General features: G+C 44.5%; 1 protein-coding gene across 1 annotated transcript in view; it reads right to left on the reverse strand.

The window, feature by feature from the left end:
- DIP2A (disco interacting protein 2 homolog A) overlaps positions 1–17169 on the reverse strand; it is a 155056-nt gene that overhangs the window by 116943 nt on the left and 20944 nt on the right. The window contains exon 2 of the mRNA XM_045032559.1: positions 252–371. The gene's annotated coding sequence lies outside the window, so the exon portion shown is untranslated. The remainder of the gene's footprint in view (positions 1–251; positions 372–17169) is intronic.

Consider the following 17169-nt stretch of genomic DNA (forward strand, 5'->3'; position numbering starts at 1 on the left):
ACAAGGAAAACATCAGAATGTGTTTACGATTTTCTTTCTTCCCCAACCATTTTCTCCACTTTGGAGTTGGCCAAGCATTGCCTATATGTATATACAGCACAGCTGCTTGGACAGATTTCCTCATATTTTGCCTTCTTCCAATATGGAAAGCACTTCACTTGGCTCCCTAAGCATAATATATGTACCTCTTTATGGGTGTAAGGATACTGTTGGGGCACCCGTTTTGTTTTAGCTGCATTGATTTTCCTTACCAGATCGGAAGCGCTCATCTCTGGAGTTGGTAGAACGTGATTTTTGCTGTTTAGATACAGCAGCTGTAGCCTGTGAAGAGCCTGGGATTCTGTTCTCTGCTTGCAGGGATGGATCTACACCTGAAATACAATTCCACCTCATGTAAACAATTCACATCTACTAATAGACAATATCTGGTCAGTGATGCATGAATGCTTATATCTCCCAGTACAAAGAGAATTACATTTTTAGAAAAAGTAAAATATACCACCCAAGAGCCAGGTTTAAAACTATTTCCACAGGTTACAATGGAAAAGGGTATTTAATTAAATTCCAATAGTTGAAGTATTTTTACAAAATCTGATGCTGACTCACAAATGTTAATTCATGCCACCTATCTGTAAAGCAGAACTAGAACATAGCTCCGTCAATATTAAAAAAAAAATCTAATTTTCTTACCTGCAGCTTCAGTTTCTAAGACTCAAATCCATCAATCTGAACTGATTATTTTACCCAGACCTAGCCAACATTTCTGAACAACTGAAAATACGACTACTTCTATCAACAACACACTGTCAAGAGTGCTTATCAAAAGTAGTGCCTTCATGCTAGTCCACAGACAAGTTAATGGAAAGATCTGACGGGCAGATCTAAATCCCAGAAACTATTCTGCATCACAGATCATCCAAATGGACTGAAAGAACTTCCTGTAAAATGTCAAGAGAAAAAGCTGAGACAATGGGGCCGGGCTGAAGGAATCTCTTTTATTGGACCAACTTTTGCTGGTGAGAAAGACAAGCTTTTGAGTTACACAGAGCTGCTCTTCATGTCTGGGAAAGGTACTTCCAGCATCACAGCAAAATGCAAGGGGGACCAGATTGTTAGCATAAGTACTTAGTACATAATGTAAGGGATCTTAGCGTGGCCCATTAACACCTTTGCAGTCGTCATAGGACAAAAAGGAGGGTTAATGGGTTACAGATTGTTGTAATGAGCCATAAATCCAGTTCAATCTATGATTTTCAGTGTCTAGCGGAGTAATTAATTTAAGCTCCCAGGGTCATCTTATGAAAAAGTGCCATGCAGGTTTCCTTTGAGGACGAGGACTGAGAGGTCAGATATAGAGTGATGACTTTCTGAGACGCATTCAGTCACAGGTAACAGGATGTTTTTGTCTTTTATCGTTTTCCTGTGTGAATTCATTTGAGTGCGTAGTGATTTTCTGATTTCACAAAGCTGGTTATTGGCACAGTTAGTGCACTGGATGAGGTACACCACATGTTGTGATAGGCACATGTAGGATCCACGGATCTTGAAAAGTGAGTTGTGTATGTGGGGTAGTGGTGGGGGTTTTGATCATTGTAGCAGTGAAGATATGTCTGCGGGTTTTGCATCTGTTGTTCTGGTAGGGTCTGGTGCCACTTTGAGTTGGTGTCTCCTGGTCTGTGGGATCCTGCTTCTGATGATGAGCTTGTAGAGGCTGGGGGGTTGTTTGAAGGCCAGACGAGGGGGTTCAGGAAAGATTTCTTTCAGGATGGGGTCCCCATTGAGTATGGGTTGCATTTGTTTGATGATACCCCATATGGGTTCCAGTGTGGGGTGACAGGTGACAACCAGGGTGCGTGGCCAGAGGGGTTTTTATTTCTGTATTGAAGCAGGTTCTCTTAGGGTATTGGGATGGCACATTTCATATGTAATCTACTTTTCTGGTGTGGTGTCCTTGTTTGGTGAAGGCGGTTTTAAGTGTGTTAAGATGATCCTGGACTTTCTCCTCGGAGCATAGTCTGTGGTATTTGAGTGCCTGGCTGTAGATAAACAGATTTCTTGGTGTGTTTGGACTGGTTACTGGATCTAAGAAGGCAGGTATGGGGATCCATGAGTTTCTTGTATACGGTGATCTGTAGGGTTCCACCGCTGAAGCCCATTGTGGTGTCCAGGAAGTTGATGCTAGTATGGGAGTGTTCCAGAGAGTGTTTGATAGATGGGTGGTGGTTGTTGAAGTTGTGGTGGAAAACTATGAAGATGTTTAAGCTGTCTGTCCGGAGGATAAAAATATCATTGATGTATATCTCAGGAATAACACTGGTTTCCTGCTGCATTTAGACTCAGACTTTAAGGTCAGAAGGAACCATTATGATCATCTAGTCTGACCTCCTGCACAATGCAGGCCACAGAATCTCACCCATCCACTTCAATAACAACCCCCTAACCTATGTCTGAGTTACTGAAGTCCTCAAATTGTGGTTTGAAGACCTCAAGGTGCAGAGAATCCCCCAGCAAGTGACTCCGTGCCCCACGCTGCAGAGGAAGGTGAAAAACCTCCAGGGCCTCTGCCAATCTGCCCAGGAGGAAAATTCCTTCCCGACCCCAAATATGGCGATCAGTTAAACCCTGAGCATGTGGGCAAGACTCACCAGCCAGCACCCAGGAAAGAATTCTCTGTAGTAACTCAGATCCCGCCCCATCTAACATCCCATCACAGTCCACTGGCATACTTACCTGCTGATAATCAAAGATCAATTGCCAAATTAATTGCCAAAATTTGTTTTTTATGAATCCCAATAGTCCTTCAGTAAGAGTACCGTGGCTAGATACGATGGGTCTGCCTGGATTCCTTTGTTTGTGTATCTTGGGAAGCACACAGAAGGCCCCTGGGATACGTTCATGGGGGGTAAGTCATCTTGGATTTTTTTGGGGAAGAATTTGATATCCTTAAATTCCTGGGTAAATTGTGGTATGGGGTCTTCAAGTTCTTTATAGTAGGTGGTGTCAGTGTGTAGGCCTTGTTAACGTAATCATTACAGTTGAGGACTATAATGGGGCCTCTTTGCCTGCTGGTTTGATTTCAGGCTGTCCTCTCAGCAGTGGGAGATTATGGTGAATGTGATGTTTGTTAAGGATTTCACAATCAATGTTTTCCCCTGAAGCAATCAATGTAATGATCAAGAGTGTTCTTTTGTTAGCTCTGTGGCATCCAGTCAGATTATTCTTTTTCCTTATGATTATCGGTGGAGACATGGTGTCTACCTTGAACAGTCCCTTACAATATGCACTAACTACTTATGCTGAACAATCTGTTCCACCTTGCATTTTGCAGTGACTGAGTACCTTTCCCAGACCCAGAGAAGAGCTCTGGGTGGCTTGAAAGTGTCTCTCTCTCACCAACAGAAGTTGGTGCAATAAAAGATATTACCTTACCCACATTGTCTCTCCAATATCCTGGGACCCACACAGCTACAACTAACACTGCATACAACAAGAGAAAAGGTGTGAATTGCCCAGCACTAAGATACATACTTCATCCTAAAATCAACTAGGTAGTGGATCAAATCTAGCTCATTATCCTATGAAAATCATTTACTTAATAGGAAACAGTTCTCTGCCACAAAAGCAATTTAAGATGTAGTTACCTTAATTCTACAGTAAGTCAACCCAGCATCAGAGTAAGCTGAAAGAACAATCTGACATTTCCCTATTTTCAAAATAAAAACAGAAACGTGTTCCTTCCTCTGCCAAGCAACTCCGCAAATAAGGCAGCCAATTACACAAGGATGACAGCGGGCAGGGATGAGGAATGTAAGCGTGTGTAATCCGAGTCAATGTAAAAGAGCAGTACCTAGAAGATTCATATTTTATAAGATCCCTGTAACAGCTCCAAGAGAAACTCAGTGGAGACCAACAATCCCAGCTTGCTGACAAATAAAAGGACGAAATGGTCAGGGACCCAAACTTAATAACTATTAAACCTCTCGCCCAGAAAACGAGCTCTTGCACCTTTAACTACTACTAAAATCTACAGGGAAACTCCCAACCTTGAACTGAACGCTTTCACTTAATGCTTTTATCCTCTCATCTACTATGGAAGCTCTGTCAAAAACTATACAACCAAAATCGAAAGAGATCATTAATTCAAGTTCAGTTTCTTCATGGAAAGCAATGGGATACCAGAACAAATTATAAAGGAACAAAACAATGATCCATTTAGTTTGCTCCGTCTCTGATAATGAAGAACGGTAGATTCTTCAAAAGAAAGCATAATCTAATCGTGCAATGCTACATCATGGGAGCAAATTTCTCCCTAACACCAACAGGTGACCAGTTTATGCTCTGAAGTAGTATTTTATCCTTGTATAACTGAGGATACATTTTTAATGTTTACTAGGCTATTTGCCTTACTATCACATGGTATGTTGTGCAAAATATATATTTCCTTTGACCCATGTAAAATATGCTGCAACAACAAATTCTTGTTCTTGTATCAACGCAAGTCTGAGCACTCATTTGTCAGAGTATCTATTTTACATAGAGTATCTCTTATCTGTCTCTCCCATACTCTTCTTTTCCAACCTAGTCCCAGTCTCTTTAGCACTAAAGGCAAGCTCTCTCAAAATCCAGATGCTGGAGGAAAGAAGCTTTTGATGCACTCATGCATTGACTCATAAGAAAGCAGGTGCCAATTCTTACTGAAGGAATACTAATATACTTAGAGAGAAGCACAAAGGAAGAGAGAAATATTTGTGATATTTTTATCTTACACAAGGATGTAAGATTTTCCAGCATTTATGAAAGCGGTCTTCTCCAGGAGGGTTGTTTGAAGACTTTTGAATATCTGGTCTTCACATATACACTGACAGCAAGTTTTCAGAGTATGATATAAGTATGCCAGCTGTTCTGCCTCAGTTTACCGAAGCGAATTTTCAAGTTCATTTTCTTGAAACATAATATTCTCAGTGTCTTAATGTTCAAAACTCTAACATACCTCTCACCCTCTTGACCGGACCACCTGCTCTACATCAACTTATTTCCTTATGTATGCCTATGTTAAGACCGTAGCATAAATCATACATCTTGTAGCCTACAATTTCTGGTTTTGTATTTGCTGTCTAATAGCTAATAATTTGTTTTGCTCAGAAAGGATGACATGCACTTGAGTTATGAGGTCAGGAAAAAAAAATATGAAAGGCAAGACCTACTATAATACTAATCATCTTGGGTGGAAAATAAGAGATGAACTGCAAATCCAAAAGAAATAGTTTTGTCCTTTACTGATTTTCTACCTTATATGTGGAACTGGTAGGCCTACCACTGTTCATTCTAACTCCGTGTTTTCAGTTGCTTACAATTTTAGCAAATATTAACCATTTGGTCTGAAATTTTTAATCTGTCTCAGGCTGATTTATTTATTTTTTGAAAGTTTCAGCAAAATAAGACAGACATTTCTGTGAATGAAATTAGCAAAACAACTTATTTTCTCCTAAGGTTAAAAAATCATCCAAATGTTTCTTTGAAAAGTCATTGAGCCTCCATGGTTTGGAGCAGGAACTTGAAGGTTGGTGGGGAGATAGTGGTAGGGTCAGAGAGATGCTTTCTGTTATCCTCATGAAAAATCCACCAAAATCTGGCCAAGTTACAAGTCTCTGAAAACTGCCATTTGTATGTGCTCAGTAAAATTTCTCAGAGTCTTGCTGCTAAAATTTGAGAACATTCCATCTGCACTGAGCTTCCATCTACATCTCAAAGATCTTGGTCTCCGGACAGAATACAGCAGTACAAGCCACCACCACAGCCATCTCTTTGGCCTTTGAAAAGAAGTACTGAGCAAGGGGGCACCATAAGTTTAAGTCTCAGCATGTCCACTTTCTGGTATTAATGATTCTCTGTACTTCATAGTCCTTAATATCAAGCAAGGCTTTATAACCCTGAACTTGGGAGGGAGGCAAGTATTCTCTCTACATTTTACACTTTTTTCAGTTCGTCTATTGAACTGCAAAATCAATTACTTGCTCAGTTGTACTATTAAGTTGCCTGGTAAGGTCCATTAGAGCTGTAGTCTTTTTGGATAAAAAATAAAATTTGCCTGTTTGGGTTTTTTCAGGGGGAGGGGACATTTCAAGATTTCTTTAAACACAAGGAAGCAAATAAACTAAGAGGCAAAAAGCCATTTCCCCCCTCCACATGTCACCTTTAAGTCTTCCTGCAGCTGTCAACCTAACTCTAAATTAAAATAGGAGCAAGATAGAAAAAAAAATACAGGAGAGAGGGGTTCAACGTACTGCAGAAGGAAATAAAGACAAAGCAGATGATAAAACAGAGATAGCCCAGTTTTGCAATTTACTGTGGCACCCCACAACTTTTGTTATGGAAATTGTGGAGCAACCAAAATTTAGAGAACCACCAAGATTTGCCTTATAGTGATCTATGTTACTATATTAAAGCCATTTTATTCACACCAATTTTCTATATAATTTCCATGTATCTATTCCAAACCCTGTACACACCCACATACCACAGCCACACCCCTTTGGCAAACTGTCTCACACCCACTATTTCTTTAAAGTGATTTTTAGATATGAACGGTCACAACAGAACTGTAAAGCAAGAAACATGCACTTTTTTGTTTGGTGCAAAATGAGACAGTAATGTTAAGTTTTTACATTAGAAATATCAGGTCTTGATGTCCCTTACTTGTTGCAGGAACTTATCTCAAGGGACTGAAACCCGGGTGTGTCAGTTCCAGGACTAGCTGCACGTCTGCCCACCTTTTGGTCTCTCCTGTGTGCACCTAGCAAAAGATGTTAGGCCTCCGGGCCTTACCTGTCTCAGGGTTGAAAGTCATGATTATTCCACTTAGACTGGGACCCAGGTACACTACCCCATGCTTATCACTGGTTCTCTCTCGCACGGAAGCTAGATTTAATACCCCCCCCCCCCATGTGGGTGTCTGGGACCAATATAATTGCTATCCTATTGCTCATTCATTTATTTGTCTCAGGCACCATGTGTGAAATCATCTTTTTTAGAAAGTTTCAACACTCCCTTGCCTTCAACTGAGGGCCAAAAGACTGATCTATCATAGCAGCATCAAGAGCTATAGAACTGTGGGAAAATGAATGAATGAGTAGAACACAGCCTCTAAAATTCATGAAGAATGTATTATCCATACTTGAATTTACCAGACCCTAGCCAGAGAACTAACCTGATTACCTTGTCTCTGGGTAAACCTGGGTACCTTATCTTATCTGCACATGCAAATTCAACTACCCTTACCAGGTTGACAGCTCACAGATCTATCTTCCTACTCCAGACCTGTCTCCTGTCAAAACAAAAATCTCAGGCCCAGTCTGTCATCTTCTCATGAATGTTGACCCGTCAGCTCAAGATCAGCATGGCTAACACAGAGCTCCTAATCCCCCTGTTCCTAATCCCATCCACCCAAACCCTCGCTGCTACCTTCTCTTCTTGATCGCTGTGGGCAACGCCATAATTCTGTCACTCAGGCCCATAATCTGGGTATCATCTTCAACCTGGACCCCTCACTAGGTCCTCATATCCAGGGCTGTGTAAATCTTGCCAATTTTTTCTGCACAATGTCCCTAAATACCAGCATTTTTTACTAATCCACAGCTAAAACGCCCATCATCCGCAGCATCCTTCTCTCTGGCCTTGACAAATGCAATCATGCCCTGCTCATATCTGTTCAGAATGCTGCTACAAAGATCATTTTCCTGGCCTATTGCTTTGACCACACCGCCCACCCATTTTCAAGGCCCTTCATGGTCAAACACCCAATCACCTTGTTCAGCCTCTGATTCCAGTCTCCACTGCCCACTTATGTTATGTTTTAAACAAGCACCTTTGTGCTTTCTCCCATGCTGTTCCTCACATTATGGAGGCATTCATTCTCTGTGAACATCTACAACGCTAACTTAATTACCCGCCTTCAAAGTTCCTCCTCAGAACTCTCATTTGCCATGATCCCTATAAAAACACACAACAGTTAGGCTGCTGGTGTGCAGAAGCTACTGCCTAACATGCTGATCAATACAGTCTCTATTTCCTTGTACTCCCTATCTGTCTGTAGGCCTCTTTTGTCTCATCTTATATTCAGACTCTAAACTCCTTTGAGCATAGACTCCCCCGCCCCCCCTTCTTCTATGTCTGTGCAGCCCAGGGGACAGCGTGGTCCTGGTCCATGGCTAACGCTGCTAGCAAACAACAGATGCAGGTACAGAAGGTGCAAAGGGCCCCAATTAGCCAGATTTAAGGGCAACACACTGGTGAACAGCGTAGCTCCCCACCTTCTCCAGCTGTTGGAACCCTGAATGCCATTCCTGGATCCTGGCTTTGACACTACGTGTTTGTACCAGCCTCTAGTCTGCAGTTATCTGACGCATGCCAAATCTCTGACTGCCAGGAGGGAGAACGCTCACTTCCCCACAGCAACAAGGCCGATGCAAGAGTGCGTGGAGGGAGGAGAGAATAGCTGCTAGAAGGGCAGAAGGGGTCTCCACTGCATTGTCTCAGCCTGCAGCTGCACCAGCCTGTGTCTGGTTTCAGCAAACTATCCCTCCCTGACTATGCTCTGAGGAAGGTGGCAAGAAAATACTCGAACCCTTCCCTCACCTCCTAGCTACTAACGGGTGGGTAGACTAAGGCCTATGCTACTCTGCCACCCCGCCCCTTGTGATGGACACGATGATGGGTTTCACTGCTGCCCAGTGTTCTGAACAGCAGCAGGGGGAGTGCTAGAGCGGCCTGCCGGAGCAGGCTCTGGAAGACAGCAGTGCACATCTGGAGCATTATTTTCACAACAAGACGACCCAGGATTTTCAAGGGCAAGGTTAAGTTATGCAGAAGATTTTGACCTCACTCATCAATGAAGTGTTCACAGTCACCACTAGTGAGTGCATTTTTCAGTTCTTGTATAGTCAAATACCACTAGACAAACTGTTTTCCTTAAACCTTTCAACTATTAAATCCCTATAGAAAGGTCACTGGGTTTGGAAAAGGCCCCACCAAAGCCAGAAAGCTATGTACATGAACAACCTGACCGATTCTACCACCAAGTAATTCAGGTTTAGAACTGTTTCTACTCAACAAAACAAAACCTGACAGAAAAGTGTGCTATACTCTTTCACTGTTAGGTTTCTTCCCCCTCAAATTTTAGTAGGGCATGTATCTCCAAAAAGAAAAACATGTATTTAGAGATTTCCTCCCCTCCACCAGAGTTCCAGCATAACCCCCATTAACAGCAATGAAAAGACGTGCATTGAATTGGATGGAAATTGTCCTGGGCCCTCAGCAAACCTTAGAACAGGGGTTGGCAACCTTTCACAAGTGATGTGCCGAGTCTTCATTTATTCACTCTAATTTAAGGGTTTGCGTGCCGGTCATACATTTTAACGTTTGTAGAAGGTCTCTTTCTATAAGTCTATATTATATAACTAAACTATTGTTGTATGTAAAGTAAACAAGGTTTTCAAAATGTTTAAGCAGCTTCATTTAAAATTAAATTAAAATGTTGATCTTACGCTGCCGGCCTGCTCAGCTCGCTGCCAGCCTGGGGTTCTGTTCACCTAGGCCTGCAGCGGGCTGAGCGGGGCCTGCGGCCGAGACCCCAGACCTGGGGTGGGATTCAGGGGTCAGGGCAGAGGGCAGTGGGGGGGTGTAGGGCAGAGGGCTGGATGTGTGCGGAGGTTCAGGGGTGCAGGGCAGAAGACTGTGTGTGGGAGTTCAGGGGTCAGGGAAGAGGACTGGCAGTGTGGGGGGTGCAGGGCAGAAGGCTGAGTGTGTGGGGGGGGTCAGGGAAGAGGGCTGGGGTGTTCGGCTCGTGGGGGTGCTCCCAGCCCCCTGCCCTGAGCGGCTCATGGCAGGGGGCTGGAAGGGATGTGCCCTGTTCCACCCCCTTCCCCAAGGCCCCGTCCCCACCTCTCTCTGTCTCCTCTACGGAGCTGCGTGCAGGCTGCCGCTCTTCCCCCTCCCCCTCGCAAGGGCCATCAGCTGATTGGCGCAGGGAAGGAGTGGGGGAGGGGCAGGAAAGCACCACGCTGGGGGAAGAAGCGGGGGAGGGGGCAAGCTTGGCTGCGGCAGGACCAAGCTTCTGCATCCTACCCCCGCAGGGGAGAGCGGTGGGGCTGAGTGGAGCTGGGGGCCAGGACCGCGGCAGCGTGCCACTCAACATCGGCTTGTGTGTCGTGTTTGGCACGCGTGCCGTAGGCTGCCGACCCCTGTCTTAGAACTACAGCACCTTTGAACAAGTTAAGTTCTATCCTGTGCACAAGACAAGTTGCAATGTGCTATAGGACTATTCTATCTTCAACTTTTCCCATTACTTTCCTGCACTTATACTATTTCCATATTATCTGTATAACTCTTCAAAGCACTAGAGGGGTTATTTAAAACCTCAGTCCCACAAAAGTCTTATAAACCTAGTAATTTAAAACGGTGTTTTGTGAGCTACTGTTTTCTTAAGTCAGTTATAGATTTCTGATTAATACAAGGTACTTCTTCAAAGGAGATTGAAAAGGCAGATAAATTCTATTTAACCCTGGACAGCAGTAGCATCACAGAACCTACAACTACACGTCAACTAGAATGAAGAAGTCTTCTGGGGGCAAATCTGTTGAGTCAGAACAAATACACATTACTGACGTTAAAGAAAGGTTGAGAATGAAATTGATTGTTTCTAAACACAGGATTATATACACTCAGCAATCAGATCTCGAGTCCTGAGAATGGAGAGACTTAGGCCTGGTCTACGCTATGCGTTTATACCAAATTTAGCAGGGTTAAACCGAAGTTACCCTGCACCCGTCCACACAACAAAGCCCTTTATTTCGATATAAAGGGCTCTTAAAACCGATATCTGTACTCCTCCCCGACGAGGGGAGTAGCGCTCAAATCGGTATTGCCATTTCGGATTAGGGCTAGTGTGGCCGCAATTTGATGGTATTGGGCTCCGGGAGCTATCCCACAGTGCACCATTGTGACCGCTGGACAGCAATCTGGAGTCGGATGAACTGGCCAGGTAGACAGGAAAAGCCCCGTGAACTTTTGAATTTAATTTCCTGTTTGCTCAGCGTGGAGCGCTGATCTGCATGGACTGTACGGGAGATACTGGATCAGATCGCTTTATGGGGAGACATCTGTTCTATCAGAGCTCTGTTCCAGAAGACGAAATGCCAAAGCATTTGAAAAAATCTGCAGACAGAGGCCACAGCAGGGACTCAACACAGTGCTGCATGACAAGTGTAACGGAAAGCCAAAGAATCAAATGGACGCTCATGGAGGGAGAGAGGGAGGGGGGACTGAGGACTCCAGCTATCCCACAGTCCCCGCAGTCTCCGAAAAGCATTTGCATTCTTGACTGAGCTCCCAATACCTGAAGGGTCAAAAGCATTGTCCCAGGTGGTTCAGGGTATATGTCGTCAATTTACCACCCTCCTCTCCCCGTGAAAGAAAAGAGAAAAAATAGTTTCTCGCCTTTTTTCAATGTCACCATATGTCTACTGAATGCTGCTGGTAGACGCGGTGCTGCGGCGCTGAACAGCAGCATCCCCTCCCCTTCCTTTCCTGATGGCAGACGGTACAAAAGGGTTGGAAACTGTCATCATCCCGTGAGTGCTCCTGGCTGGCCTCGGTGAGGTCGGCCGGGGGCGCCTGGGCAAAAATGGGAATGACTCCCGGTCATTCCCGGCAGACCGTACAAAAGGATTGAAAACCGTCCTCATCATAGCATCTGGAGTCTGAGTGCCTCACCCCCCGCCCCTTTCATGTCTAATGAAGATTCTGTATTGCCTGGACTATCATAGCAGCGGGAGGCTGCGTCCCTCTCATTTTATCTCACTAAAAAGTCAGTGTTTCTTATTCCTGCATTCTTTATTACTTCATCACACAAATGGGGGGATAACTGCCATGGTAGCCCAGGAGGGGTGTGGGAGGAGGGAAGCAATGGGTGGGGTTGTTGCAGGGGCACCCCCTAGAATGGCATGCAGCTCATCATTCCTGCGAGATATCTGGGGCTCTGACCCAGAGCGGCTGTGCTCTCTGGTTCTCTAGTAGACTTGCCCCATATTCTAGGCAGGACTGACTCTATTTTTAGACAAAACATAAAGAAGAGAATGACCTGGGGAGTCATTCCCATTTTTGTCCATGAGCCCCCGGCCGACCTCAGCGAGGCCAGCCAGGAGCACCCATGACAGCAACAGACGGTACAAAAGGACTGGTAACCATCATCGCCAATTTCCAAAGCAGCAGACGGTACAAAAGGATTGATAACCGTCATCGCCAATTTCCAATTGCAGACAGTGATATACGGCTGGTAACCATCTCTGCTACCTTGCAAAGGCGAATGAATGCTGCTGTGTAGCACTGCAGTACCGCGTCTGTCAGCAGCATCCAGTACACATACGGTGACAGTGACAAAAAACTAAACGGGCTCCATGGTTGCCATGCTATGGCATCTGCCAGGGCAATCCAGGGAAAAAGGGCGCGAAATGATTCTCTGCCGTTGTTTTCACGGAGGAAGGACTGAGTGACAACATTTACCCAGAATCACCCGTGAGACTGTTTTGACCCCATCATGCATTGGGATCTCAACCCAGAATTCCAATGGGCGGGGGAGACTGCGGGAACTATGGGATAGCTACCCACAGTGCAATGCTCCGGAAATCGACGCTAGCCTCTGTACATGAGGCACACCGCCGAATTAATGTGCTTAGTGTGGCTGCGTGCACTCGACTTAATAGTCTGTTTTTAAAAACCGGTTTCTGTAAAATTGGAATAATCCCGTAGTGTAGACATACCCTTAGGCTCAGCACTAAATAGATTCTGTTCATCACATGGCAAATCTTCAATGGTTAGCAGCCATTCTCTCAGGAAACTGAAGCTGACATCCACGATGCATGTCTTATTACAATACATGAAGTCATGGAATGGATCCCAGAATCCACTGCATCCAGTACAGCCTGAAGTGAGGTTTTAGCAATCAAGTGTCCTTCATCACAAACTGATTTAAGCCCCAACTCTAAATTCAGTAGGTAATCTATCTATCCTATTGGAGATGATATTTGGATACATGGCTTGATAATTAGCTATTCTGACTTCAGTGGATTTGATTTTTCATTGGCAGCAGAAACAACCAGTGAAGATGGAGCTGGATGAGAACAGAAATATTCAAAGCCTCTGGGCAGTACTTGATATCATAGGCACCAACTTTCCCTGGTGCCGGTGGGTGCTCACATCCCCCCCCCCGCCTCTGGCCCCACCCTAACTCCACCCTTTCCCTACCCCTGCCCTGCCCCCATTCCAACCCCTTCCCTAGAGTCCCCACCCCAACTCTGCCCCCTACCTGCCCCTATTGGACTCCTTCCCCAAATTCTCTCCCTGGCCCCACCTCTTCCCGGAGCACGCCACATTCCCCCTCCCTCCCAGCACTTGCCACGCAAATCAGCAAGCGCTGGGAGTCAGGGGGGAAAAAGCGGGCATGGGGTGCGCCTAGGGGAGGCGGCGGAGTGGAGGTGAGCTGGGGCGGGGAGCACCCCCGGGGTCTGCGCCTATGCTTGATAGCTATGATCAACACCTTTTGAATTAGCTGAAATTAAGGCAGGAATATTCCAAAGATTTTATGCTGGATCCAATATTCCCTCATTTATAGTAAATTCAACTCTGCCTTGAGATGTGGACAGTAAAATATCAGACAGTTAGTATGCTTTTTCCTGAACCATGGAAAGTCTAAGCACAAAACAGTTACACCTCCTATAAAAATTAACATGATTTTATGGCAAAGAATAAGGGTGGAACTATGGAAGGAAGATGCAGTCGCTTGGAACGTGTAGTGTGTATCGTCAAGGGGGTAAGACAAATGCAAGGACATGTTCTTTAATTAAAATCCTAGAGGATCTAAAGAGGAGCCATGATCGGTGGTGTTCTTTTCAGAAGGCTGTATGCTTTGGAAACAGAAACCAGCCCAGCACCAAGAAAGATCAGTCAATATAAGACATTGAGTTTAACCATTTAACACTCTTATCCAAAAGTTCTGCCTAACTGTAGTGTAAAGTGAATGCTATTAGGAAGTAAAAACCTATACGGTAGTGTTTTGTAAATAACTGTATTAAAATTAAGCAATTATATAAAAGGTTGAAATGCCCTAGTTTGGAAACAAATCCAGCTACTGGTTTAGGATTAAATCTATTAACAAATATTATTTAATAATTTTTAGTTTATTAAGGTGCCAAGTGTTATAGAATTTGACCAATCTGCAGTCACTGGGGTTTGGGTCAACAATGGTTAAAAACTACTGAAAGCACTTTATAGACAAAAAATGTAAACTTAAAAAGCATAAGCCTGCCAAGGTGGGACAGCAATGAAGCTGGAAGGAGCTTGACACTGGAGTTGAGCTGTTAGGAATTGGTATGTTGCTCTGAAATCAAGCTGACAGAGCTGCTGTGGGAACATGACCAAGCCTTTCAACAGAAGCTAACAGTAGAAGTATTGCATCCATTACATGAGCAAGTGCTTCAACCAGAATTAGCATGTGGAGTATTCTATTTTGAAAGTCAGCAAAGCATTTATCAATAAAGAGGAACTGTTTTACATATGATAGTTAATTTCCTATCATGAAAGATACAAATCAAGAACAAGGACATGTGTAGTAGTATATGGGCAATCTATGCTATATAAAGTCAGTTATCGTGGCACAGGTGGGCCGTGGAGTTTTTATAGCATGTTTGGGGGGGGGGGGCGCTCAGAAAGAAAAAGGTTGAGGCCCCAGGCAATTGCCCTGCTTGCTACCCCCTAACACCAGCCAACTTTGAGAGCCGAGACGGATGGCTTGCTGCTGCCAGCAGAGGAGCTGCTGGAGATGAAACAGACAAAACACAAGAGACACCACATCCAACCCTAGAGATGCCACTGAAGTGACTGGGAAAAGGGTAGGAAGCGACCCAGGGAACCCGCTTGGGGTACTGGGATCTGAACTGTGTGTCAGGGTACCTTGTTTCAAAGGACCCTGGGTCGGAAGCCAGTGGAGTAGGGTGGGCACAGGCTCCCCTCCCCTCCCCACTCTCGCAGTAGGCGACACTGCCCTGATAGTGCCGCAAGGCGAAGTGGCCCCTTTGAACTCTCACGAGCGAGCATTACACCCCCAGAGTATTGCCATTAGGTGATACTGCCAGCCTGGGACATGCAAACAACCCTCAGAGAGAGAGACTTACTCCGGGCCAACAGCAGCAACTCACAAGACAACAAAGTGTGCAAATTAAAGTAGGCCTACTTAGTGTATCACGTGCTTTTTCAGCCTGTTCAGCATATGAATAAAAACAAGGTTTGTCTTCCTTAATGTACACATTCTAAATTAGTGGCTTCTCCCACTACATTCCTCATTTTACCCCTAGGTGTGTGTGTTTCTCCAGTTTACATCCCATTTAATAAATACTACAGGATAGATTTAATTAGATGTCAGTGTAATCTGAATTTAAATCTAATATACAGCAGCATTTAAAGCAAGGTTTTCCAGCAAATTACACAATACATCACAACAAGAACAATGAATCTGGTGGCACAATACATCATGATGAATTTCATATGAACAGTAAAATGTATGATGTGGTGTCCTCAGCATTAAGTTTTATTGCCAATACCACCAAAAATAGATACACCTTCATTCATCCTAGTCAAAATGAGACAATGTGCAAAGATAAGAATCAAATTTTGTTGGGTGGAGAGGAGGAAGGGCTTTTCATTAGTGATGAATCATTGTCTGTATTGTCTTACTATTTCTCAATTTTTCTATACTGTATGATGTTTTAAGACTATATTTAAGCCTAGTACAATCATTCCCATAGGCTGATCTGTAAACTAGCATCAGGATACTGATTGTGATCATGTCTTGATTTACCGAGCAACCTGGTAAGAAGATCTGTCAGTAACAATTCTACAGATATTGTCAGAGGCTGAAGCGCCCCAGAAGCCAGAGAGAGAAATGAATTCTGGTGAACCGGAGCTTAGTTTTAGTATGAATGCCCTAATTTTGAGTTTCAAAAGATATGAAGACTCAATGTTTATCCAAACTCGGGAGGCCACTGAGGAAACTCCGTGGTCCCCCACCTTCACAGCAGGATGTTCCGGCCTGTGGATGGCCTTTAGGCAGACCCCCTTTTCAGGACTGTTCAATGGGGAGGACTCCAGGCCTATTTCCTCCTGGCATCTAAAGGGGACAACTGCAGGCCTGCCCCTCTATTCCGTGTGTTCCCCTTCAGAGTGGTTATATGGCTCCTTTTCCCTCGATGTCGCCCTTCTGGGAAGAAGGGCAGAGTTTCTCCTACTCCATTCATGGATTCCAAGGCCACAAGGGACCACTGTGATCATCTAGTCTGACCTCCTGCATAGCACAGGACAGAGAACTTTCCCAATACAATTCCTTTTGAACTAAAGCATGTATTTAAAAAAACAGATCCAATTTTGATTTAAAAATTGCCAGTGATGGAGACTTCACCAAGACCTTTGGTAACTATTCCAATACACACCTATTTCCAGTCTGAATTCATCAAGATTCAGCTTCCAGCCATTGGATTGTCTGCTAGATAAAACAGCCCAGTATCAAATGTTTGTCCTATGAAGGTACTTAGAAACTGATCAAGTCACCCCTTAATCTTCATTGTTAAACTAAAGAGATGGAGCCCCATGAGTCTATCACTCTAAGGCATGTTTTCTAATCCTTCAATAATTCTCATGGCTCCTCTGAACCCGCTCCAATTTTTCAACATTCTTCTTGAACTGTGGACCCCAGAACTGTACACAGAATTCCAGCAGCAATATCACCAGTGCCAAATCCAGAGGCAAAACAACCTAACGCCTACTCAAGATTCCCTTGTCACTGTACAGGGAGCTGCTCCCACATCCGCCCAACCCACATGCATCTGGACCTCCCATACCCAGATGCCTCCACAAAGCCTCATCCTGTACACCCAGAACCCCCCTAGTCTTCCATACTCAAACCCCACCCCACTAAACCTAAACACATGCATCTTGAGCCCCCCTGCACGTAGACCCCCTAACTCCGGACCCCAACCCCTGCACCCAGACCCCCCTCAGTGAGCTCACTGCACTCAAACCCCCACCCCAACGAGCCCCACACTGAGCCCCCACATCCAGACCCCC

Source organism: Mauremys mutica, chromosome 10, assembly GCF_020497125.1.
Source record: "Mauremys mutica isolate MM-2020 ecotype Southern chromosome 10, ASM2049712v1, whole genome shotgun sequence".
Lineage (NCBI taxonomy): Eukaryota > Metazoa > Chordata > Testudines > Geoemydidae > Mauremys > Mauremys mutica.